Source organism: Vombatus ursinus, unplaced genomic scaffold, assembly GCF_900497805.2.
Source record: "Vombatus ursinus unplaced genomic scaffold, bare-nosed wombat genome assembly UNPS02005659.1, whole genome shotgun sequence".
Classification (NCBI taxonomy): Eukaryota; Metazoa; Chordata; class Mammalia; order Diprotodontia; family Vombatidae; genus Vombatus; species Vombatus ursinus.
Genome location: NW_020945437.1, coordinates 24,462,629 through 24,489,749, shown reverse-complemented (window position 1 = coordinate 24,489,749; position 27,121 = coordinate 24,462,629). Strand labels below are relative to the sequence as shown.

General features: G+C 36.1%; 1 protein-coding gene and 1 pseudogene across 2 annotated transcripts in view; one reads left to right on the top strand and one right to left on the bottom strand.

Moving 5' to 3' along the window:
• RAB6A (RAB6A, member RAS oncogene family) overlaps positions 1–27,121 on the bottom strand; it is a 92,796-nt gene that overhangs the window by 54,657 nt on the left and 11,018 nt on the right. The gene's annotated exons all lie outside the window — the stretch shown is intronic.
• LOC114032682 lies at positions 24,141–26,024 on the top strand (annotated as a pseudogene).

The following is a 27,121-nucleotide window of genomic DNA, read 5'->3' as shown; positions in this document are numbered from 1 at the left end:
GACACTGAGGCCAAAAAAGCTTACCAGTAATAATCTTATGATCACTTTATGAATTATAAATATGAACACTGTAGATGATTTATCAATGTTATATGCATTACTGCACTATATCCCTCTGGGTAACGATGAAGGATAGAACCCCCTTTCTCCACCCCATCCCCACCCAAAGGAAACCTAATAAACACATCTTTTTCTAAACAGTAAACATCAGACATAGTGGTAGGCATAACACCTACCAGCAATCCATTAATTTCTAACTCATGCCTAACTAGATCCTAAATAAAGGTTTTTGTGAATAAAATCCTAACCTACCCTCAAAATTTAATAAATTAAATAAATGGTGATGACTTTCACCAGAGTAAGGACAAATTTATACCTGGAGCAAAAGGGTAAAGAAAGGATAGGGCATCTTCCCAATCATGGTAACCTGATTTACTTCAGGAACTTTTCTTATCACCTCAAAGTAAGATTCAAAAACTACAACAGCAAGCAAACAATTATAAAAGAAACCTCTGTGTCTCAGAAGGTCTTTTAGAAGTTCTTAGATAATATACCTATTTTTATAAGTCCATTTAAAATAAAGAAGTCAAGGAGAATGAAGATTAAGGGAAGACCATTAGATTTGATAATTAAAAGATCACTGGTAATTTTGGAAGCAGTTTTGGTTGAACGATGAGTTCAGCATCATCTCTGAAATTTGTAGTTTTAAGAATTGCAAATACCACTGAAATGTCTTGCCCAAAGTAATATAGGTTTTCCTGGTTCTAGTGCTGGCTCTCTAAGCCATTTTGTCATGCTGCTTCTTTTTGAGATTAAAAACTCAAACCACAACATGAAAAACAAAAAAAGTACACAATCTTTAGCTCCATTAATAGAAGCACAGGGTCCAGTACCAGAAAAAGACCATACTCTGCCTTCGTGGGTCTATACTTAGAATACTGGGTTCAGTTCTGGGAACATTTTACGAGGGACAATACTAAGCTGGACAACATATGGAGAAAAAAAAAGGAACCAGATGGTGAAGCCTTCAAATTATGCTATATAAATATCAACTGGCATAGTGAAAATATTGCAGAATCTGGGATGAAAAAGCCTGGATCTAAATCTCAACTCTTTCAAGTACTTAAATGACTTTGGGTAAGACACTTCCTCTGTGAGCCTCAGTTTCCTTATTGTAAAATGAAGGGGGTTTGGACTAAATTATTTTTAAGGTTCCTTCCAGCTCTAAATCTGGCCTCCTATGAAACTGAGATGTTTATCCCAGAAAAGAGGCCCAAAATGACACTGCTATGTTAGGGTCAAGTTCCAAAGTTCTTAAGAGACACCTTGAGAGTGTCTTTGTATTGCTTCTGACCACCTTAGCACTTGCCCTGTATGAGCTCTCCATAAAAGTCTTTTTGGAAAGCCTATGTTTGGCATTCAAACAATGTAGGCAGCCCATCTGAGTTATGTTCTCTGTAGTAGAGACCCAGAGAAAACAGGACTTAAAAGATATGAAAGCCAGCTGTGGTTAAATTGTCACTTGGTCAGGGGAATTAACACATGAAAACACTAGCTTCTGAATAATGAAACACAAGATTTGTGGATCTAAAATATACTCGTAAAATCCAAAATAGTTTTTGTTATCAGTGATCACTAATAATATGGATAGATAGATATAAATACAGATATAGATATAGATATATAAATCAAAACTGTTAGCTGTACAAAGAAACAGCATGGAAAGGAGACCAAAAAAAATGTCATATAAGGACTAGCTGAATTGAACTGACTGCCTTGGTAGGGATTGAGTTCTCTGTCTCTGGACAAGTCTAAGTATGCCAATCTATGAAGACCACTTTTATAGGACATCACAAATGGGATTCAACCATAAGGAAGAGAATTCCATTTAGAGGGCCTATAAGGTAGGTTTCTTTCCTGCTCCACAATTCCATAATTCTGTATTTAGTGCAGCTAGGTAGTGTAGTGTATAAAATGCTGGACCTAAAGTCAGAAAGACCTATGGTTAAATTCAGCCTTACATCTAGTTGTGAGACTATGGACAAGTCACTTAACTTGTCTGCCTCAGCTTCCTCATTTGTAAAATGGGGACAACATTAGCACCTACTTCCAGGGTTGCTGTGAGAATAAAATGAGATAATATTTGTAAACTAGAATGAGTGGGTAGAATTTGCAATGAAATAGATATCAGTGTAACATATGGGAAAACTTCCTAATAAAAACAGGGTTGTTCAAAAATGGAATAGATTATTTAAATAGGCAGTGAGTTTCGTGTTATTAAAAATATGTTTAAGCAGGAACTAGTTGGTTACTTGGCTAAGCATGTTATAGACTAAATTCAGGGCATTATATACATAAAAACATGCATACAAATATTCCCAAGTGAATTGTAAACATCAGAAAAGCTATACATTAATTTTTCTATGCTGTGTCATTCTGTATAATATAATTCAACAATAAAAGAATCTTCAACTGCTCTTTATTACGGTCATTGCTTTCTTTCAGATCTTAAAAAGCGCATGGTATAAATGAAAACCACCACCACGCTCTAAAAACTAAATATAATTAGGTCTTCCTTCAATACAAAGCTAATCTTTGAAACATTCTTGATAAATAAGTGTTAAAAATCAGTTTAATCAAAATCATTTGTTTTAATGATGCAATTTTGTTTTTGTCAACATACGTATTACTTTGAAGATTTAACTGTTTAACTTAAGAGATTAGCATTCCATTCACATAGTGGGTTTCAGTGTGTATCCAGGAAACCATCTGTTTCAGTTAAATCATTTAGCCTATGGTTTACAATCCTTTCTAACAGTAGTTTAAAAAAGTGAACAGTCAGCACTTTTACTTGAGTCAGAACTAGAAACAGTAAAAAACAAAAAAAAAACCTCTAAAGAAATTTTTGTTTAACATAACTAGTAATATTAACAATCTAGTCTTGGCGCTGAATATTGAAACAATTCTGTTGTGTCAAGAACCAATTTATTGGCACAGTGTGTTATGCAAGTTATTTTTTTAATTCTATTTTGTTTATCAAATTATGTATCTTATAGAATACTTTAAAATATAATATCAATCTATACTGTATATTAAACCTTTATGATAATTCAAATATAATACTTTTAAGGATTACTCAGCATTTCTCCCATAATAACTCTTTGAAATATGGAGTACAAGTATAATTACCCTCATTTTAGAGACCAGGGTACAGAGATATTAAGCAACTTGTCAACAATTGTACAACTCAAAAGTATCAAAGTCAGGACTTAGACCCAAGGTGTCTTCTGAATTTAACACTTGTTTCACCTTGTCAGGCAAACCAAGCTTAGCCGTAGCTAAGATCAAACAGGTACATCAGGGAAGACTATTACGTCAGGACTCAGAAGAACGTAAAGATAATTATTAGGACAAAGAAGAGAAACTCTGGATATTACATGAATTTGTAATTAACAAGTAACACAGTCACAAACACTAGTACCATATTTACATACTGCTTTAGGTTTGCCTGGACACATACCAGGGTCAAGAACCTAGAAAGCCTCTTGATCTGACAATGGTCTAGATCGGACCTGGCCCTGCTAAAAGTTTGTTCAAGTTATCCCCCTTGTGATCCTTAAAAAGAATGTAGCACTCAAAAAATACAGTACCCAAAGAATAGTGGTTAGGATACCAGATAAAAAAGGCCAGGATTATAGAAGTCCAGTCCCACAAGAATTAGGAAAAGCCTAGTTCTAATACAAAGTTCCAACACAGGAAGTAAGGCTGAAAGAATGGGTTAGCAAAAAATAGATATAGATACATCTATCTATATCTATATCTACATATCTATATATCAAGAGCTATCATAATACAAGATATGACCAAGATACAAATACAGGGGAGGAGAATTAATACCAAAACACCTACAAGCAAAATCTCAAAGAAAAACATAGCTTGGATACAAGATCAATTAGAATTTCCAAAAGAAATGAAACCAGAGTTTTTAAAAAGATTTAGAATGAGATTATAAATAAAATGAAGTGATAATTAGGAACCATTAAAGAAATGAGAACTATGAAGAAAAAACTTGAAAAGAGAATTAATAACTCAGCATAAAAGACAGAAAACCAACAAACCAAGTAAATAAGTCCCTAAAAATAAGAATGAGCAAATTGAAGTTATGATCCCATAAAACAAAAAGTATTAAAATAAAGTTAAAAGACTGAAAAAAACAGAAGAAAACATAAGATATCTCATATATGAAATGAATGGCCCAGAAAACAGAACAAGTAGAGATGGACTAAGACTCACTGCACTACCTCAATGACCTAACTTTAAAAAGTGGCTAGGCATCATATTTCAAGAAATCATGAAAATGAAACAAATGCAGGCACACTAATGTATTGCTGGTGTAGTTGTAAACTGATAAAAGCTGGTATGACCATTCTAAAAACAATTTGGAACTATACACAAAAAGTTACTAAACTTTGTATACCTTTGACCCAAATGCTACTACTAGGCTTATACACAACAGAGATAGATTTTTTAAAAAGGGGGGGGGATAAGAACCCATAAATACAAATATATTTGTTGCAGCTATTTTTGTGGTAGCAAATAAGTAGAAACTGGAAAGGGGCGAGGGGGGAGAAAATGATAGCTATTAGGGTAAAAACTAAATTTGACAAAAACTGCTGGGAAACCTGGAAAGCAATCTGGCACAAACTAGATACAGACAAACATTTCACACCATTTACCAAGATAAGATCCAAATGGGTATATGACTTACACATAAAGAGTGAAATCATAACATATCATGGAGTAAGTAAAAAATTACCTGTTAGTCCATGGATAGGGAAGACTTCATGACCAAAGAAGAGACAGAGAAGATCACAGATGGTAAAATGGTCAGTTCTAATTACACAAAATTAAAAAGGTCTAGCACAAACAAAACCAAAGTAGCTAAAATCAGAAGAGAAGCAGGTGAACAGAAAAAAGCTTTACAATGTTTCTTTGATAAAGGTGTTATTTCTAAGATACATAGAGAATTGATTAAAATTTGTAAAAATAAGAGCCGTTCCCCAATTCATAAACCACTGAAGGACATGAACAGGTATTTTGCAGAGAAAGTAATTCAAGCTATTAACAGCCATATGAAAAATTGCTCTAAATAATAAATATGGAGGGAAAGGCAAATTAAAACAACTCTGAGGTTCCACTTCATTGCCATCAGATCAGCAAAGTTTATTTAAAAAACAAAAAAAGGAAAATTACAAATGCTGAAGGGGTTATGGGAAAACAGGTAAATTAATAAACTGTTGGTGGGGCTGTTAACTGACCCAGCCATTCTGGAAAACTACATACAAAGTTATTAAACTATGCACACCCCTCTACTCAACAATGCCTATATTAAGTCTATCCTCAAAGAGATCAAAGAAGGAAGAAAAGGTCCCATTTGTACAAAAATACTTATAATATTTATAACAGTTCTATTTACAGAGGAATACAACTAAGGGGATATGAAGGATGGCTAAACAAGTCATGGTGCACAAATGTGATAGAAAACAAATGTGTTGTAAGAAATGATGTAGGGAATGGTTTCAGGGAAACCTGAGAAGGGTTGTACAAACTAGTGTAGAGTGAAGGAAGCAGAACCAGGAGAACAACTTATACAATGACATTATCATTGTAAAGACGAACAACTTTGAAAGTCTGTAGAATTCTGATTAACCCAATGATCAACCAATGATTTTGAAGGACTAGTGATAAAATATGCTACCCATTTCCTGAAAGTAATTAGGTAGACTTAGAATACAGATTGAAACCTATCTTTCTGGACGCCAATGAGGGAATTTGTTTTGCTTGACCATACATGTTTTAAGGGGGCTTTTCATTTTTCTTTACTTTCTCAATGGAAGAGGTAGAGAAAGGATGGAATAAAATTGAATTTTAAGTGAATGAAAAAAAAATGTTTTAAAAAATAAACTACAGAGGGAATGGCTAAACAAACATTGTATATGCATGTAATAGAATACTATTGTGCTGTAAAAAATTATAAATGGGATAGGTTCAGAGAAACCTAAGAAAACTTGTATGTACTGACCAGAACCAAGAGAACAATTTATACACTTACAACACTCCAAAAATCAAACAATTTTCAAAACCTTAATAATGCTGATCAGTGTACTTACTATGATTCCAGAAGATAAATTATGAAACATACTCTACCTCCTGACAAGAGAGGTAATGGATTCAGGGTGCATAATGAGCCATATTTTTTTGGACATGACTAATGTGACAACTCGTTTTGCCTGACTATGCATATCTGTTAGAAGCTTTTCCTTCCAATGGTGAGGGGGGATGAAAGGGAGGAGAAAAGTGATTTATGTTCATCAAAAAAAATTTTGACAGCATTAACATGGCTAACTACTTGGTTGAAGTTAGGAAGGGAGGAATGTGAAGTCAGCAGAGACTAGAAGGGTCTCGAAGTCTCAATGAAGACAGGCCTAGGAGGGGTGTAACATAAGAAAATGTAGAATGATAACTTGTGGTGACATAGTGGAATATCAGAATTGCTAATCAAGGAATCAGAACATTTATGGGTAATAGAATATTTATGGATAATGTTAAGATCTCCTGTGACTATCCCTGTGGGTGATTGAGGTAGAGTACTACTAATGAGGCTGTCACACAAGTGAAAAGATAGAACCCATTGGTAGGTATACACACAAAGAAGATCCAAGGTAACAAGACCTGTCCCATGTATTTCAAAATATTTATAGCTACACTTTTTGTACTAACAAAAGACTAAAAACAAAGATGTCTACTCACTGGAAAATGGCTAAACAAATTATGATACTTCAATATAAATATACTGCCCAGAAGAAATGATGAATATGAAGCATTGAAAGAAGTGTGGGAACTATATTAAATGCTTCAAAGTGAAGAAATTAGAACAAGGGAATAGAAAGCACACAATGGGGGGCAGCTAGGTGGCACAGTGGATAGAGCTCTGGCCTTGGAGTCAGGAGGAGTTGTGGTCACTTGCTGGAGAGCAGAGTGTCCCTGAGGGCTGACATGTGCAGCAGCCTGAAGGAATGCAGGGAGTTAAGTGCATTTGTGAGGGCAGCAGTGCCGGAGGCCCTGGTCTCCAATCAGTAGTACCTGAGGCCACTTACAGACCAAGAAATGAGATGGAAGAGCAGTGACCACACCTGGCCTTAGATTATAGAACATTTCAAGAATCAAAAAGTCAAAGACCCTGAGATCCAGCTCAGAAAACAACAACACTAAAAACAGAAGCCTAAAACATTATCCCTACACCCCAGAAGCAAAGCCTGACCCTAACATAAAGTTAATAGCCAAGAAATGGGCTGTTTAAAAAAAATGAGTAAACAACAGAGAAACAGCCTGACCACAGATAACTACACTATGATAGAGAAGATCAGGGTTCAAACTCAGAAGACAACAAAAACAAAACAGCTATTTGTAAAGCTTCAAAGAAAAATGAAAACAGTCACAAGCACAAAAAGAGTTGTTTTTTTTTTTCTGAAGAGCTTAAAAGGGACTTTCAAAGTCAAGTAAAAGAGGGGGCAGCTAGGCGGTGCAGTGGATAGAGCACCAGCCCTGGAGTCAGGAGGACCTGAGTTCAAATGCGACCTCAGACCAAACACTTGACACTTACTAGCTGTGTGACCCAGGGCAAGTCACTTAACCCCAACTGCCTAAAAAAAAAAAAGAAGAAGAAGAAGAGAATAGATATAAAATAATTATTGAAACCCTGTATTTGATAAATGTAAATATTTAAGCTTTGGGGGATAAGAATTCACTATTTTATAAAACAAACCTGGGAAAACTGGAAAGCAGTCTGGGAGAAACTAGGTATAGTTCAATCTTACACCACTTACTAAGATAAGGTCAAAATGGAATCATGCCCCAGACATAAAGGGAGGTGTCGTAAGTAAATCAAAAGAACATGGACTCCCAAACCCCTCCAAATACCTATAAAAAAATGGCTCTAAACAAATTCTAAAGCAGCAAAGTGAAACAAATTTCCAGTCCAAGATAACCTGGACGGTTGATCAGAAAGGTAAATCACGCCGGGCTGGGAGAGGAGCACAGTTTGGCATGGGCACGCAGGCCGCAGCAAACCTGGGACAGGCCTTAGAGGACTGAATCACAGGCAGCTGTGGCATTTTCCAGAGTTCTCAACCCACAAACGCCAAAGGCAACTTAGAAAGTCAGTGGGAAAAGTCTGTTTTTGCACTGAGAGAGAAGCACAGGGTCCCAGCCCCATTCCCTGAGCTCAGCCCCGGGGCAGCAGCTGCCCTCCTGAGCTTCTGGCCGACAGACTCAGGGGAAATCAAGTGGCTGATCAGAGGGGGGATTGCAAGGATCTCTCTGCTGGTACAGGATTCTCTTGCTTTGCCCGTGCTTGGATCTAGGTCACAGTTCTAGGTGGTTGTCCTGGGGTGAGGAGGAGCACTGGCGTGGTGGAGCTTGTAGTGGCTGTGAAGAAGAAATCCTCCTCATAGTTCCAAGACAGAAAAGAGTACTTGTGGTCACTCATGGACCAGAGCATAGGCCAGGAAAGGAGTAAACACCTCGCCCTTGATCATAGCACCTTAGAAGAACTGAAAATTTAAAGTTCCCTAGAAGTATCTCTGAAAACAGCTGCACAAAAACCCTGAAGCTCGGGACAGTACATTCTCCACACTGGAAACAGACCCCTACCTTAACAAAGAGTTTATAACTCAAGTAATTGGCCATGATCATGAGCAAGCAGCGCAAAAAGAGTCAGACTATATTATCTTACTTAGGTGACAAAGAAAATCAAAACACACAACCAGAAGAAGACAATGAAGCCAAAGCTCCTACATCCAAAGCCTCCAAGAAAAATATGAATTGGTCCCAGGCCATGGAAGAGCTCAAAAAGGATTTTGAGAAGCAAGTAAGAGAAATAGAGGAAAAACTGAGAGTGATGCTAAAGGCGACCCAAAAAAATACTGAAGAAAATAACACCTTAAAAAATAGCCTAACCCAAATGGCAAAAGAGGTCCAAAAAGCCAATGAGGAGAGGAATGCCCTTAAAAGCAAAATTAGCCAAATGGAAAAGGAAGTCCAAAAGCTTACTGAAGAAAATACTTCTTTAAAAATTAGAATGGAGCAACTGGAAGCTAGAGACAATTTGAGAAATCAAGGCACTGTACAACTAATCCAAAAGAATGAAAAAATAGAAAAGAATGTGAAATATCTCATTGGAAAAACAACTGACCTAGAAAATAGATCCAGGAGAGAGAATTTAAAAATTATTGGACTATCTGAAAGCCATGATCAAAAAAAGAGCCTAGACATCATCTTTCAAGAAATTATCAAGGAAAACTGCCCTGGTATTTTAGAACCAGAGGGCAAAATAGAAATTGAAAGAATCCACTGATTACCTCCTGAAAGAGATCCCCAAAGGAAAACTTCTAGGAATGTTGTAGCCAAATTCCAGAATTCCTAGGTCAAGGAGAAGATATTGCAGGCAGCCAGAAAGAAACAATTCAAGTATTGTGAAAACACAATCAGGATAACACAAGATTTAGTAACTTCTACATTAAGGGACCAGAGGGCATGGAGTATGATATTCCAGAGGGCAAAGGAGATAGGACTACAACCAAGAATCACCTACCCAGCAAAACTGAGTATAATCCTTCAGGGGAAAAAATGGTCTTTCAATGAAATAGGGGACTTTCAAGCATTCCTGAAGAAAAGACCAGAGCTGAATAGAAAATTTGACTTTCAAATACAAGACAAGTGAAACATGGAAGAGGTAAACAGGAAAGAGAAATCATAAGAGACTTATTAAGGTTGAACTGTTTACATTCCTGCAGGGAAAGATGATATTTGTAACTCGTGAGCCCTTTGTCAGTATTAGGGTAGTGGGAGGGAAAAAAATTATATGTATGTATAGGTAGATAGATAGAGGTGATAGATACAGGGTGAGTTGAAGATGAAGGTGTGATATCTGGAAAATAAAATTAAGGGGTGAGAGAGGATAATACTGGGAGAAGGAGAAAGGGAGAAGTAGAATGGGGTAAATTATCTCACATGGAACAGAGAAAAAAAGGCTTTTACAGTGGAGGGGAAATGGGGGAAGGTGAGAGGGAATGAGTGAATCTTATTCTCATAGGATTTGGCTTAAGGAGGGAATAACACACACAGTGGGGTATGGAAATCTATCTTACCCTACAGGAAAATAAGGAGGGAAGGGGACAAGATAGCAGAGGGCTGATAGAGGGGAGGGTAGATTGAGGGAGGGGATAATCAAAAGCAAACACTTCTGAGGAGGGACAGGGTCAAAAGAGAGAATAGAATAAATGACGTGTTGAATAGAATGAAGGGAAATACACTTAGTTTTTCACAACATGACTACTATGGAAGTGTTTTGCATGACTACACATCTATAACCTGTATCGAAATGCTTCCCTTTTCAATGAGGGTGGGTGGGGAAGGAGGGAGAAAATTTGTAACCCAAAGTTTTAAAAACACATGCTAAAAATTGAAAAAAATTTAAAAATTTAAAAAAAAACATGGAGCATATTACCTATCATATTTATAGGTAGAAGAAAAATTTATGCATAAACAAGAGATAGGAAGCATTGTGAGATGTAAAATGAATAACTGATTACATTAAAAAGTTTTTGTACAAATAATACCAATGTAGCCAAGATTAGAAAGAAAGCAGAAAATTGGAGGAAAATTTTATAGACAGTTTCTTGGATAAAGGCCTTTTATCTCAAATATAGAAAATACTGTCAAATTTATAAGAATATGAGTCATTCCTGAATTGATAAATGGCCAAAGGATATGAACAGGCAATTTTTGGAAGAAGAAATCAAAGCTAAATATAATTATCTGACAAAATGCTCTAAATAATTACTGCTTAGAGAAATGCAAATTAAAACAACTTTGAGGTACTGACACAATGATTGGCTAAAATGAGAGAAAGGGAAAATGACAAATGTTGGAAGGGATGTGGAAAAATTGGAACACTAATACACTGTTGGTGGAACTATGAACTGATCTATTTTGGAGAACAATCTGGAATTATGCCCAAAGAGTTATAATACTCTGTATATCCTTCGACCTAGCAATACCACTATTAGGTCTGTTTCCCAAAGTGATGAGAGGAAAAGGAAAAGAAGCTACATCTTCTAAAATATTTATAGCAGCTCTTTATGGTGGCAAAGAACTGGAAATTGAGGGGATGCCCATCAATTGGGGAATGGCTAATCAAGTTGTGATATATGATTGTGATGGAATACTACTGTGCTGTAAGAAATGATGAACAGGTTGATTTTAGAAAAACATGGAAAGACTTGCATGAAATAATGAAGAGTGAAACAAGCATAATGAAGAGAACAATGTATACAGTAACATCAATATTGTTCAAAAAGTATCTGTGAATGACTAAGTTATTCTGAGTAATTGGAATATTAAAATCAACTACAAAGTACCTATGAAGGAAGATGCTATCCACCCCCAGAGAAAGAACTGATATATAAAAGTATGTATTGAATGGTTTCACATATATCTGTGTCAAATGTTGGCCTTAGGTAGTGAGAGGCTGGGAGGGAGACAGCTTAGAACTCAAAATGCAATAAATAAAATTTTTGTAAAAGAGAGAGAGAAATAAGAAAATACACCTTTCTCCTTTCACAGAGGTGAGGAATTATGGGTATGTAAAACTGAACACACTGCCAAAATCAGTTGATATACTGGTTAGTTTTGCTAAATTGCATTTTTTCCCCCTTTTTTATTCTTTGTTATGAGGTATGGCTTTTGGGGGAAGAGAGTGATATATTTAGAAAGCAAGGTGATTTTTTTTTAAACCTATCAGTAAGAAAACAAAAATAAGGATAAAATTAAAGATACTTGTACTTTGTAAACCTTAAAGTACTCTATAAATCTGTTACTAACACCTACATTAAGAAACTACATCAATCGTCTGAACCACCTGCAGCTGAACTGGTGTTTAGAAAACAAAGATAGCAAATATTTAGAAAATCTCTGCAGGTAGATTATTCAGATTGGCCAAAAGGGGTAGGAGAAATAACTGGCCTAACTGATGTTCCTTAAACTGCATTCCATACCTGATATTTTTACCTCTGCCTGTACTCACTCCTCACTTCTGCTTCTTGGAACACCTATCTTCTTTCAAGGCCCAGCTCAAAGGAAATCTTCCTTCACTCCCTAGTTATCAGTGCCCTCTCCGTTTTCAAACTATCATGTATAAAATTGTTTTTAAAAATATTTTATTTTCCTAGTAGAGGAGTTCTTAACCTTTTTAACATGGACCCTTTTGGCAACCTAGTGAAAAGCTTATAGACCCCCTTTCTTAAAATACTTAAAATACATATATCACTGTAACTAAATTTATTTAAATAAATAAAATTGCTTTAAGTACACAAAATAAAATACACAGGATTGCAAAGGGAACCAATTATATATAAATACTTAGCAAAAAAAAATTTTTTTGTAAGTTCATAAACCCCAGGTTAAGAACTTCTGCCCTAGTAGAATAAAAAAGTCCTTGAGGGTAAGGACTGTTTTTCTTCCTGTCTTCCTATCCCCAGTGTATAGTATGTTATCCATGTATTAGGCCCTTGACACTTGCTAGAATGAGTTAAAATTTAATATTTAGAAATGTCCTAAAGCCATTAGGTACAATCTCTTACATAGATACTTAAATCTGAAAATAATCTCTGGAAAAACTGAAATGATATTCAGAGTGCATTCTTAATACCACCTCCAGAAATAAAATTTAAATTCTATCCCATACCAAACATTTGTTAGAGAATTCTTGAAATCAGACCATCTGTAAAATTCTATTTATAGCCTTTCTACATTTCTGTATAGACCAACCATGACTATCATCTCTATCTGATTCCTATTCAGCTTTCCCATGAGCTTTAACATTCATTTGGCAAGCAAGCTAGATTGAACCTATTTCAAACTATAGAACTGCATGACTGAAACATTCCACGCCCTGGCAAAAAAGAGACAAGGAAAAGTCAGAGTTTAGATACAGACATGCCTCTAATTCTTTAAAATCAAAAGTTAACCTGAAACTGCACTGCTCACTTTCTCAATATTTATTAATACCTACTATATTAAGATTAGTATAGGTAACACAGCTAGAAAAGAAAGAACTTTGCATGTGACAAACTATTTTTTCTAGAATTTCTCATGTTGAAGAAATCCAGAAATACACTATTAAATATTTATATTTAATTGGTACAAGATTAGGGAACAGAAATAGCAAATGTGGCTGGGCATTATTTTTTCTCATGAATTTCAAAGCATAATTTTATGCTTTTTATATGGTCACATATGAGAAAGAGGAAATTACTTCATTATTCCCAACTCTCCTTAGTAATAGGATTTTACCTGTATTACCCATCTCTGACAACAGGAGACTACTAAGAAAATAAGCAGTAAAACATCAGTTTTTCAGAAAATAAAGCCAATGGAAACCCAATATTTTATTAGGGGAAGCAGTAAGTCAATAAACATTCATTAAGTGCTTCCTCTGTGTCTGCCATTGTGCTAAGCTCTGGGGATACAAAGAAAGATAAGAGGCAGTCCCTGCCCTTGAAGGAAATGATTATTAATAACCAAAGATTTGGGGAGATCCAAAGTTTCCCCTTTTTTTCTCAAGTCTTCATTTCAAAAGTTCAGTCTTTGGAGGTCATTATTGATAATGAGATTGAATTAACTTTCTTAACAATCTTGTTCAGGCCCCACCCAGGTGGGGAAGCCACTGTGCTCTAGTACTCAGGTTTAGGTAGGGATGAACTCTCTGAATAGATTGCCCAAGGCTGGAGGGTAACTTAGAAGTAAATGACATAATCAAAGTTTATTAGAATAGGTCCAGCCCCTCACTGTAATATTCATTCTTTCATTAATTATTAATCAACCAGAGTGGACTGTCACCCTCAGGAACACCCCCTCCTCCAAGGACATATAAGCATGAACTCATCTCCACAACTGTCTTTGGCATTCCAGAGTGCCACTGACTTCTTTTTATTAAAATGCTGGTATTATTAATAAAATGACTAATTACCCAGAAATGATGTCTCTTAAACTTTTTAAATGCCACACCAACACCTATGTACAAACAAGCTATATATAAGATAAATAGGAAATAATTAACAGATTAAGCACTAAGGAGCGATCAGGAAGGTCTTTCTGTAAGGGGGTGGGATTTCTGCTGGGACTTGACACAAGCCAAGAGGCAGAGATGAGGAGAAAGAGCATTCCAGGGATGGAAAGCCAGTGAAAATGGCCAAAGACAAGAGATGGGTAAGGAAGTCAGTTACTGGATTGCAGAGTATGAGGTGTGGGGTTAAGGTGTAAAAGACTGGAGAGGTAAGCCATACCAGATCTTACATTGTGTTAATAAAGCAGCAATCATGAAAACTACTTGGTACTAGCTAAGGAATAGAGTGGTGGATCAGTGGAATAGGTAAGGTACACAAGACACAATAGTCAATGACTACAGTAATCTACTGTTTGATAAACCCAAAGGCTCCAGATTCTGGGATAAGAACTCACTATTTAACAAAAACTGCTGGGAAAACTAGAAAACAGTATGGCAGAAACTAGGCATAGACCAACATCTTACACCACATGCCAAGATAAAGTCAAAATGGGTACACCATTTAGATATAAAGGCTGATACTATAAACAAATTAGGAGAGCAAGGAATTGTTTACCTCTCAGATTTATGGAGAACAGCCCAAACAAGAGACAGAAAACATGAAATGCAAAATGGATGATTCTGATTACATTAAATTGAAAAGTTTTTGCACAAACAAAGCCAATGCAACCAAGATTAGAAGGGAAGCAGAAAGCTGGAAAACAATGTTTATAGCCAATATCTCTAATAAAAGTCTCATTTCTAAAATCTATAGAGAACAGTCAGGACACGAACAGGGTATACACAATTAAAGTTATCTATAATCATATGAAAAAATGCTCTAAATCACTAACGATTAGAGAAATGCAAATCAAAACAAATCTGAGGTACCATATCACACCCATAAGATTGGCCAACATGACAAAACAGGAAAATGATAAATGTTGGAAAAGATGTGGGAAAATTTGAACACTAATGCATTGTTGGTGGAGTTGTGGAGTTGGTGGAGATGGTGATCCAACCATTCCAGAGAGCAATTTGGAACTATGCCCAAAGAGCTATAAAATTGTGCATACCCTTTGACCCAGCAATGCCACTTCCAAGTCTGTATCCCAAAGAGATCATAAAAATGGGAAAAGGATTCACGTGTACAAAGATATTTATAGCAGCTCTTTTTTGTGGTGACAAAGAATTGGAAATTGAAGGAATACCTGTCAATTGGGGAATGGCTGAACAAGTTGTGGTATATTAATGTAATGGAATACTACTGTGCCATAAGAAATGATGAGCAGGCAGACTTGAGAAAAACCTGGAAAGACTTGTATGAATTGATGCTGAGCGAAGTGAGCAGAACCTGGTACATAGTAACAGTCATACTGTGCGATGACTAACTGGCAGACTTAGCTCTTTTCAGCAAGGCAAGGATCTAAGACAATTCCAAAAGACTCACAATGTAAAATGCTATCCACATCCAGAGAAAGAACTCTGGAGTCTGAATGCAGATAGAAGCATACTATTTGCTCTCCTTTTGTTGTTTTCTTTTGTTTCTTCATTCTCATGGTTCCTCCCATTGGTTCTAATTCTTCTTTACAACATGACTAATGTGAAAATGTTTAATATCAATGTATATGTAGAGCCTGTATCAGATTATATGCCATCTTGGGGAGGGGGGAGGGGGAGAAAATTTAAAACTCAAAAGCTTATGGAAGTGAATGTTGAAAACTAAAAATAAATTAATTTTAAAAAACAATAAAGCAGAATTACTGACCCCCCCCCCCAAAAAAAAGACTGGAGAGGAAGGAGGGGCTAGGTTATAAAGAGTTGTGAATGCCAAACAGAGGAATTTATATTTCATCCTGGAAGTGACTGGGAGTCACTGAGTTTATTGAGTAGGAAAAGGGGTGGGGGGGTGTGAAATGAGAGCTGAGCTTTAGGAAGGTCACTTAGACAATGAGAGGAAAGAAACTGGAGGTAAGTAAACCAAAGCATCAGGCTACTACAATAGTGCAGGAGCAAGGTAATAAAGGTCTGCACCAGGATGGAGACAATGTTAGAGGAAAGACAAGAGGCATATTTGAGAGATGCTATGAATGTGAAACTGACAGACCACTGATTGGATAAGGAAGGTATTAGTGAGTGAGAAGTTGAGGATAAGAACTAGGCTGTGTGCCAGCCTAGTGTGCCTGGGTGTGACTAGGAAGATGATGGGTGCCCTTGACGTTTGGAAGGGGGAGGGAGCGGAGAAGAGAAGATAACAAAAAAGTAAATGTCCCATGCCAACTCACCAAGTATATGCACTGCCAAGTTATTAACATATATAAATGCATTTCACTAGGTTCTGAATTGAGATGACACAGAGAAAACAATATTTCATCTTCCCTCAAGATGACAAGGAATTGTCCTTTTTTGTTCTGCTTAGTTATTGATTTGTGCAAGGCAGGATTATTAACAAGCCTAACCAAAAAAGCAACTTGGTAGGAGGTGGTTTTCTCTGAACTAGAAAAGGACAAAAAATTCTATTCTTTTAAAATCAAGGTATAGAGGCAGCTAGGTGGTACAGTGGATAGAGCACCAGCCCTGGATTCAGGAGGACCTGAGTTCAAATCCGGCCTCACACACATAACACTTAACTAGCTGTGTAACTCTGGGCAAGTCACTTAACCTCACTGTCTAGCCAAAGGGAAAAAAAAAAAGATATTTATTTCTCTAAATGACATCAATAAATGACTTTTTAACTTCTTCCAAATGAAATAGCTGATGAATGTTTAAAAAAAAATACCTAAATTTTCCCCCAAAGTTTAAGAGTAAAGAAGCAACCTGAGCAGCATTTATAACTAGGTTTTGTTTTGTTTTTAATGTGAACAGATAAAAACAACTCACTTGCTAAAATCCCAAGTCTTTAAAACCGAAACAAAGTGATCTCCATTTCTCTAGCAGAAGCAAAGAGGATTCTGATGTAGAAAGGCTATTATATAAAAAAGACCATAAAGACTGTGGGATATAATGTAGAAAAAAATAAGTCAAACCTTCTGGGAAATTAACAGCTTATCCATTAAAAAGAAGGCAGGGGAAGCATGTTCTCCTTAAAATAAGAAAATGGGCCTCTAGAAAGAGAAAAAAATAAGTATGTTTAGTCATTAAAATTATTCTTTATATAATTTCTTTGGGTACTTTGAACGGTTGGAAATGGAATTTCCTTCTTTTTAAATGATGATCAATTAAACACATAATTAGAAAAGAAGAGAATTTCATATTTATCACCAAAATCATCTTCCTGAGTGTTTGCCAGGGAGTTTAACCAAAGACTAGATTGTACTTTCCAACTTCAACTCAATAAACATTTATTAAGCACCATACATGTATACACACACATATTTACACATATATACACACATACAATATATGTATATGTGTAGTTTATGTATATATGCATATATGTAGCCTTACCCAACAGTACCGTGCTAGGAACTAGAGATATGAAGACAAAAAAATAGAAAAGCTGGAGTTGAGAGGGAGAGAGGAGAACCCTGGGAGAGTAAGGAATCCAACAGTGAAAAGATGATATTTAAAAGTAATTCAGAAAGGAACAGAACAGTTAATAACTGGAGTGGATCAAGTAAAGTGTCACAAAAGAGGTAATACCTGAGCTTAGCTTTAGAAAAAATGGTAAAAATTCAGAGATTTAAAAAAATCAATTAAATAATAAACTAACTAAAGAAGATAATAAATTAATTAGGACACAGTAATAAAATCACTGATTGGTCGCTTACTATGTGCCAAGTACTACACTAAGAACTAGATACACAAATACAAAAGTGAGTGAATTTCTGCTCTCAAGGGTCTAATGTTTTAAAAAGGAGAGCCAACACACATAAAGAAGTGGAACCAGGGAAACTGACATTATCAAGAGAAGTATTTTGGCATGAAAACTTAAGGAGATGGTAAGTGAAGATAACTGATTCACCTGCCCTTCCCATAGGGATGGCAATATTGATTTGACTGTGGTTCCTTAAAAGGGAGTAAAGGGGTTTGGCATGACAAGTAGCAATTAGATGATGGGACAGCAGGCCACATGAACATGAACCACTTACCAATCAGTACAGAGTGAGCTGGGAGAGTTAAGTCTCCCGGGGCATGCTCTGGAGGTCCAGGGGTCCAAACAGTGCAGCAGCAAGGAAAATGGCAAGATGTTAGAGGTATAATGAAAAACATGGCTCTAGCTGGTTAGACACAGTAAACAACATGATGCAGTCAGTAAGGCAACAAGGGTTTATTAAGCACTTACTATGTCAAGAACTCTTAACCCTAAGCACTGGGGATAGTTAAAAAGAAAGGCAAACAGCCCCTTGCCTCAAAGAGCTCACAGTCTAACAGAGGAGACAGAATGCAAACAACTATATATGAATAGGATATATACAGGGTATACTGGAGGTAATTTCATAGGGAAGACATTAGCATTAAATGGAGCTCGAGAAAGGCTTCTTGCAAAAGGTGAGATTTTAGCTGAGACCTGAAGAAAGCCAGAAAGTAAAGAAGAGAAGGAAGACCATTCCAAGTTCTGTGTTTAGCTAATCAAAGTTCCTGCAGTTAGAAAATGGAGTATCTTGTTCAAAGAAAAGCAAAGGGACCAGTGTCACTGGATCTCAAGAGTCTGTGGAAGAGAGTAAAGTGTAAGGAGACTTCAGGGCAGGGAGATAGATTTTGAATGCTAAGCAGAAGATTTTTATATGTGATCTTCAAAGAGATAAGAAAATCACTGGTATTAACTAAGTGGGGGAGAGGGGAAAGGTGACATAATCACAGCTGAACTTAAGGAAAATCACTTTGGTAGCCAAACGGAGAACAGACTAGAGTGGCCAGTGACTCGGACAGAACAGGTAGCAAGCTACTGCAATGGATGCAGGCATGAGGTGATGAGGACCTGCACTAGAGAATGGGCAAGGTCAAAGAGATGAGAGCTGAGGAGAAGAGAAGAGGAATGCACTCAATTTTCTGAATAATAAAAATATAAGGCAAGGTCCTCAGCCGAGAATGAAGGCTAGAAGAACCATGGGAGACGCATATTCTAACAGGTATTCCTTTATTCAAGAAAAGAGAAACAGTCATAGCTCTCAAGGAATTTAACAGTTTATTAAGAATATGTGGTATTACAGATTATTCTGAATAAAACGCATAGAAGCTCAAGTTTTTGCCAGCCAGTTTCTTTTGACTCTGTAAAGAAAATAACAGAAAAATGAGAGGAAAGTTTGAAAAATACTATGCAAAAAAAGGAGATATTTTTAAAATAAATGAAATTTTAATTATAAAAATACTTCTTCAGCAATACTTCATACAGAACAATGACTAAAAACTCTATTTTATAACAGGTGTTTTAGAGAGAAAGCACATTGTTTCTCTCCTTAATATTCCAACACAAAATAAAGAGGGCAAATTACTACAAAAGTTACTCTTGGTCCTTTATAATGGAATAAAGGAATAAATGCATGGCTGAACAATAGTATGATAATATGGCTATAAATTTATAACTACTGATTCACTTAGAAACATGAGAATTTTAAATACAATGAAAAATTATTCAATAAAATTTTAAATGACTTCTGCGTTTAGTTATACTTTAGTGCCCGGTTGCACATCAAGAGTCATTTTCCTTCTGGAGTTGTTTTTCAACAAATGATGAAAAAAAAATTGTCTTCAATCTTCCTTTTCTTTGTGCTTCTAAGGATATTTCTCAACCCATGTAACCATCAGTTTAATAGGTATGTCAGGCATCTAAGTGTTACAGTGTGTATATATAGAACATTGGATTTGGGGGTGAGGAAGACCTGAGTTCAAACCTTGCCTCAGACACTCACTGTGTGATGCTGAGCCAGTCATTTAACTTCTCTCAGCCTCAGTTTCCTCATCTGTAAAATGAGAATAATAAGAGCAGCTACCTTATAGGATTGTTGGCAGAATTAAAAGAGATAACACATGTAAAGCATTTTGCAAAACTTATAGCATTATATAAATGCTAACTGATTCTACCACCAGCACCAGCACCACTGGTTCTGATAACCATAATTTGGTCCGATCTAGCCCATGCAATTAAGGAAGATACGAGCAAATCACAATTGTGGGTTTAGGTAAGATGGTTAACAGGTAAAGCTTGAAAGGCAGTGTGGTGTAGTGGAAGGAATGCAGAACTTGGAATAAGAAATACCTGGGTTCAAATCCCACTTCAGGCACTTACTAGTTATGTGACCTTAAATGAACCATTTAACCTTTCTGTGCTTCAGTTTCCATTATCTATAAACATGGGGTTGGACTCAATCGCCTCTCAGGTTCCATTCAACTTTAAATCTATGATCCAATGATCTCTTCTGGATAGAATTCAAACCAGAAGATGAATGTAGTGATTGGACTCAAAGCTGTGTTTACTGAACAGACAAGTAAAGGAATCTGAATTGTCTAACTGGAAGTGAGGACTCAGGAAGCATGATTACAGTCTTCAAATATCTAGAGTGCTTTTAGGCAGAAGGATTAGACTTAATAGGCTTGGCTCAAAAAAAAAAAATGAACTACAAACAATGAGTGGAAATCAGAAACACATGGAGGCAAATTCCAGCATACATGTACTGAAAGACTACAATTATAGCTGTCCATAAATGAAATGACTATTCAGCCTTGAGACAGTGAGTTCCTCCAGAAATACAGTTAATACAAAAGAAAAAAAAAAAGATAAACTTGGGCTTAATTTCCTCATTTGTAAAATGAGGTTCCTTTTAGCTCTAGACCTATGATTCTATAAACCCTGTATTCTTATAACATACCAAAGAACAGAGTAGAAATCTGATGTTTGTTGTATTAAATGGAACATGCCATTATAGGCATATGAAAAGTGAACTGTATACAGTATACTCTACTCAAATTTATAATTATAATTTGGTTCATGTGCTGGCCAGATCACTCTTTAGCACTGATTCAGACCCTGGGCATAACCTTTACAACTTGTTTCTTTTCACATTAATAAAATCAAGTTGTTAAAAAGATTAATTTACAATGCAAATATTGCCTATTTTAGCTAAAACTAGTGGCTTTCGATTGAACATAATTACATGCAGTTAAGTAAGAATACCAATAATGTTCAGTGCTCTAACATCATAACAAAAACAGCAGGAAAGAATACCTTGGGACTACAACAGAAAACCTCACCTGTTACAAAACTTTCTTCATTACCAGACGCAGTGCTGCTTTTTATATAGGTGATGCAATTCCACAGCAAAAAAGGAAAATCAATTAAACCAAAATAATGTTACTGCAAAATAACCAAGCAAGTTCCTAAATAGAAGATTCAATACATCTAGTAGCATTTCTATAAAGATTAAAATGAAATTAAATAGTAATTTCTCCACTATTTTAGCTTTAAAAAGCTCTAGAACTAGAATCTCAGAGAGTAGAAGACCCCAAAAATCATCTTGTTCAAACCCTGACCTAGGGACTCATTCCTGGGCATACAGTCTATGGGGGTCAATATATTCCAAAGATTCTACATATATATGCACCAAAATATTCATAGCAGCATCTTTTAAAGTAGCAAATAACTAGAAATCAAGTAGGTGCAGTAACAGAATATTATTGTGCAGTAACAATACAGATAAGGAATTGAAAGATATACAGGAAAGTTCATAAGAACTGATGCTGAATGAAATAAGCAGCAACCAAAGAACAATCACCACAACTTACATATAAAGATCACTAAGAAGTTGACTTTTGAGCAGTTCCAGAAAACATAAATGAAAAACATCCCTATCCTTTTGCCAGAGGCTGAGGATATTATATAGAAATATTATGTAGGACATAAAGGTGTTTTAGCTTAACTTGTTCACTATTAAAACTAAGGATTCAATTTTAATATAGCTATTTTCCAGAAAAATGTCTGGTGTTTCTAAAAAGCATCACTAAAATTTATTTTTTTTAAAAATCACCTACTCCTGGGGGCAGCTAAGTGGCGCAGCGGATAGAGCACTGGCCCTTAAGTCAGGAAGACCTGAGTTCAAATCCGACCTCAGACACATGACAATTACAAGCTGTGTGACCCTGGGCAAGTCACTTAACCCCAATTGCCTCACCAAAAAAACAAAAACAAACAAACAAAAATCACCTACTCCAACTTCAACTTGAATAGGAAGCTCCTCTACATCATCATCCAACCTCTGCTTGAAGATCTCCAAGGAGAGAGAAGCCATCACCTTCCACATGCTAATTTTGGAGAGGACTGAGCAAATGTTTCCACTATGTCTAAATTTCATCCACTTCTCCTAGGCAGGCTCTAGCTAATCAGAACAATTACAATTTCTCACCTAGAGGATAGCCTTTTGAACGCTTGGGAGACAGAACTCATACCCTCCAAAGGGTCTTCTCCAATTCCTTCAACTGACCCTTTAAAATGTCATGATCTCTAGATCCTTGACAACCATTCAGTTGACCATTCTCCAAAAGCTCTCTACCATAAACATGTGGTACCCACACCTGAACCCAATATTCCATCTAGATGGGGTATGATCAGGACAGCAACAAGGAGAACAGTCACTTTCTTTGTTCTATACATTATGCTTCTATCAATGCAGCCTCCAATCAAGTTGCCTTCTTAGGCTTGCCATACCACACTGTTCACTAGAAAAAGAAGAGCCCAAAAGAATTAAACTCAACAATCTGAAGAACAAAAATTACTTGGAGAAGTTGCTTTTTAATTGAGATATCTGACTATCTTCATTCAGTCCTACAATACTTTTAGCCATAATTTTTCCAAAAAGCATCAACAGCAGTTTATCAATCATGCCCAGCAATTCTTTCAGTGTTCTAACAAAGTTCCTCCTGGTCCAAAGTTTGATACTGATCAAGAACTGCATAGTACTCTCTTACCACTATGTCACCTATCTTGCATTTCAAATCCCTTTTAAACATCTGTGTCCTAACTTTCCCAATCTGATGATCATTCTCCTCAACTCTTAAATCCAATACCATTACAACAAGCAGCTATTTACATTTCTGCTGCACAGTAATCTGGTAACAGTGAAGGAATAATCTATTGCCTGATCCTGGTGGTTTTTTAAATTAATGTTTCTGGCGTTGGCATTTTTTCAATGCTTCTTTTAAAATTAATTTATTTTGATTTATCAACAATCACTTCCATAAACTTTTGAGTTTTAAATTTTTCTCCCCCTCCCTCCCCAAGACAAGGAACAACCTGATATAGGCTATACATATACATTCCTATTAAACATATTTTCACATTAGTGATGTTGTAAGTAAGAATTAGAACCAATAGGAGAAACCACCAGAAAGAGGAAACAAAACACAACAGAAGAAAAAAAAATATCAACTAGGATGCTTCCATCTGCATTCAAACTCCATAGAGTTCTTTCTTTGGATGTGGATAATATTTTCCATCATGAGGCCTTTGGAGATGTCTGAGGTCCTAGTATTGCTGAGAAGGGTTAAGTTTATCAATATTAGTCATCCCACAATGTGGCTGTTACTGTGTACAATGTTCTCCTGGTTCTGCTCACTTCACTCAGCATCAGACCATACAAGTCTTTCCAGGTTTTTCTGAAGTCTGCCTGTTCATCGTTTCTTAAAGCACAATAGTATTCCATTACATTCATACACCACAACTTGTTCAGCCATTCCCCATTTGATGGGCATCCTTTCAATTTTCAATTCTTTGCCACCACAAAAGGAGCTGCTATAAATATTTTTGTACATGTGGATCCTTTTTCCATTTGTATGATCTTTTTGGGATACAGCCCTAGAAGTGCTACTCCTGGGTCAAAGGGTATGCACATTTTTATAATCCTGTGGGCATAATTCCAAATTGCTCCCCAAAATGGTTGGCTCATTTCACAACTCCACCAACAATTCATTAGTGTTCCAATTTTCCCACATTTATCATTTTCCTGTTTTGTCTTGTTAGCCAATCTGATAGGTGTGATGTGGTATGGCATTGGCATTTGTGGCAACTGAATTTGACTTGAAGAAAGGAAAGGTGACTTGGAAATAATCAGATACTTACATAAGAAATAGGCAAGTAAAGGAGCTAGCTACAACAAAGCTAAGAACAAAATGTGAGCAGCCACCAAATATTCAACTAAATTAAAATAGTACCCTATCCTACAGAGCTTCTTATAAAAATACTAAATGAATTAATATTATTGTTTGAATAAGAAATATTGTAACTTTACATCCCTGGCAATTCCAGCTTAACTTAAACATTGCCTAACAGGTGGATTTGATGCTATGTTAAAAAGATGACACTGTGGGTTGAACTGTAAATTGACCCTGTCATTCTAGAAAGCAATTTGGAACATAAAAAGTTATTAAACTGTGAATACCCTTTAAGCTCAGCGACACTACTATTAGGTCTATACCCCTAAGATATCAAAAAAATAGGAAAAGGATACCCTTATGTACAAAAATATTTATATCAGCTTTCTGTGGTAGAAAAAAATGGGAAACTGAAACCTATCATTTGGGGATGAGTTATGGTGTATGAAATTTAATATAATATTATTGTCATGTAAGAAATTACACAGGGGGCCTCTTGGGGAGCGCAAGTCAGCTTGGTTGGGGTAGGAAGGGGGGGAGGGAAGGAATAAGAGGGGAACATCTACAGAATGCTTTTAAGAAACTCAGCTGGAACTGTGTGGTACCTCCCACATCATTCTGGCTGATGGTGCCTCCACTGGACACAGGAAGTGACTGACAGCCATCAGGCAATTGCTTCACCTTCCTTCCGCCGGTCCCCAAGCTTGGGCCTCTGTGGTTATTATGCCCAGGGACTAGTTTCCTTTGTCCCAGATTCATTCCAATGTTCTAGCCTGCAGTATTCCAGTGATGCAGTCAAAATGTGAGTGTTTATCTACTGAATACCAATACAGTGCCCTACTACAACAACAAACCATACAAGAGTCACTGTTCTTCAGATTAGTCTTGCAGTGAAGAAGACATCTTACAATGGAAAGAATGCTGAGCACACAAACTCCGTTCTGAGAATTAATCAGCTAGAGGCTCTAGAACTAAACAGAGCCCTGAAACAGTTAGTTTGGTCCCAATTTACTCATTGTTTTCATGTATTTAAGCCAAAGCTGTTATCTGGGTTTGAACCAAAGGTAAAAAGCATTTTTGTGGCTTTTCTTATGGAGATTCACCATTTACTCCAAGACTGCCACTATAAGACAGTCAATTATGAATATCCAATACAAGAATGATGTTTCTCAAAGTTAGAAATATCAGCCACTAAGTTAAAATAAAAAGTTATGGTATGCTATTTGTACAGTCGGAAGGTGTCAGAAGAAAGATGTTATGATTTATTCCATAACCATCATTTAGCATCATTCTACAAAATCGAACACTGTACCAATATTATTGTTGGACTTTTTAAATTAAGTAGCTTGGTTAATTTCCTGATTTTCTTTCAAAAAGCAAAGTTTGCTACATCAATGTCTCTTAGATAGTCAATCTATATTTTGTAAACCCAAAACATTGGGAAAGTTAGCTTTGAGTACATGAACAGGAAACTTTTGTGGCATGGTTTTGCAGAATTTCTGATCTTTCTCTTACCACTTGTTAACATTCAAAATTTGAAAGCCAAGTTGTTATCTCAGTGTATCCCTATCATGTGTTCCTACCAGTGATGACACATTTAGCTACCCATGGCAAACAATCCCTTTGTGTAGAGTGGCCCTTATACCATAGGTTGGGTACATGTGGTTGTCATTACTGTGATAAAAGCAGCTACTTGTTTGACATGTACTTCACTCTTCCTAAGTGTCGCACAAAGGTGCAGAGTCTGCAGACACTGAAGTCAAGGACTGAAAAGTGAATGCTCCTTGAAAATGAATCTACCTTCTTTAAGCAAAATAGGTAACACTTAAGAATACATGTCAGAATCACTATTTCAAGTCTCTCTAAAGACATGATTAAGACACTAAGCCCTGGAAGCTACATTATATCAGATTTATTATGTAAGTTCTACTACATTTTAATAATAAAAGTGTCACCAGTTTGAACTTTAAAAAAAAAGAAATTATACAGGGGATGGTTTCAGAGAAACCTAGGCAGACTTGTACAAACTAATGCAGAGTGAAGTAAACAGAACAAGGAGAGTAATTTGTACAATAATAACAATATTGCAAAAACAAAACAACTCTGAAAGATTTGAAAACTATGATCAATCCAATAACCAAGCAATGATTCCAGAGGATTAATGATAAAATATGTTCCCCACCTGACAGAGAGGTAATGGTTTTAGAATGCAGACTGAGATATGTACATATACATACATACATGTGTGCATATATATGTGCATGTATATATATATATACACACACACGCATAATGGACATATGGACATAATTTTTTTTAAAGATACTAAATGAAAATTTTAAAACTTTCTCTACTCAAAACTCACTTCTATAGCTGTTTTTCAAGTTACACTATAAACTTTTTTTACCTGGAGATTTAGATAATCTGCCTAAATGCAAATAGGTAACCTTTTGTCTACTCTAGGAAATTAATCTTTGTACCAAAATATTATTGTTAGCAAGTATTCTGCCTTTGGCTTTCCTTCTGTTCAAAGTGCATAACTCACATTTCTTATAGCATGGATTTAGAAAGCATTTTCCTCACAGTAGCAAAATGGCTGTGTGGTACTGGGCAAGTCACTTAACACTATTTAGCTCAGTTTTGTCATCTGTAAAATAAGCTAGAGAAGGAAACGGCAAACCACTCCAGTACCTCTTCCAAGAAAACACCCCAAAAGGGGTCATGAACAGTTGGACACAACTAAAACAACCACATGACAACAAATGCAATCATCCTCATTTTACAGATAAAACTGAGGCTCAGTTAAATGACTTGCCCAAGGGTCACAATTAAAGTGTCAGAACAGGTTAGACATCCAAGAACAGTGCTGTTATA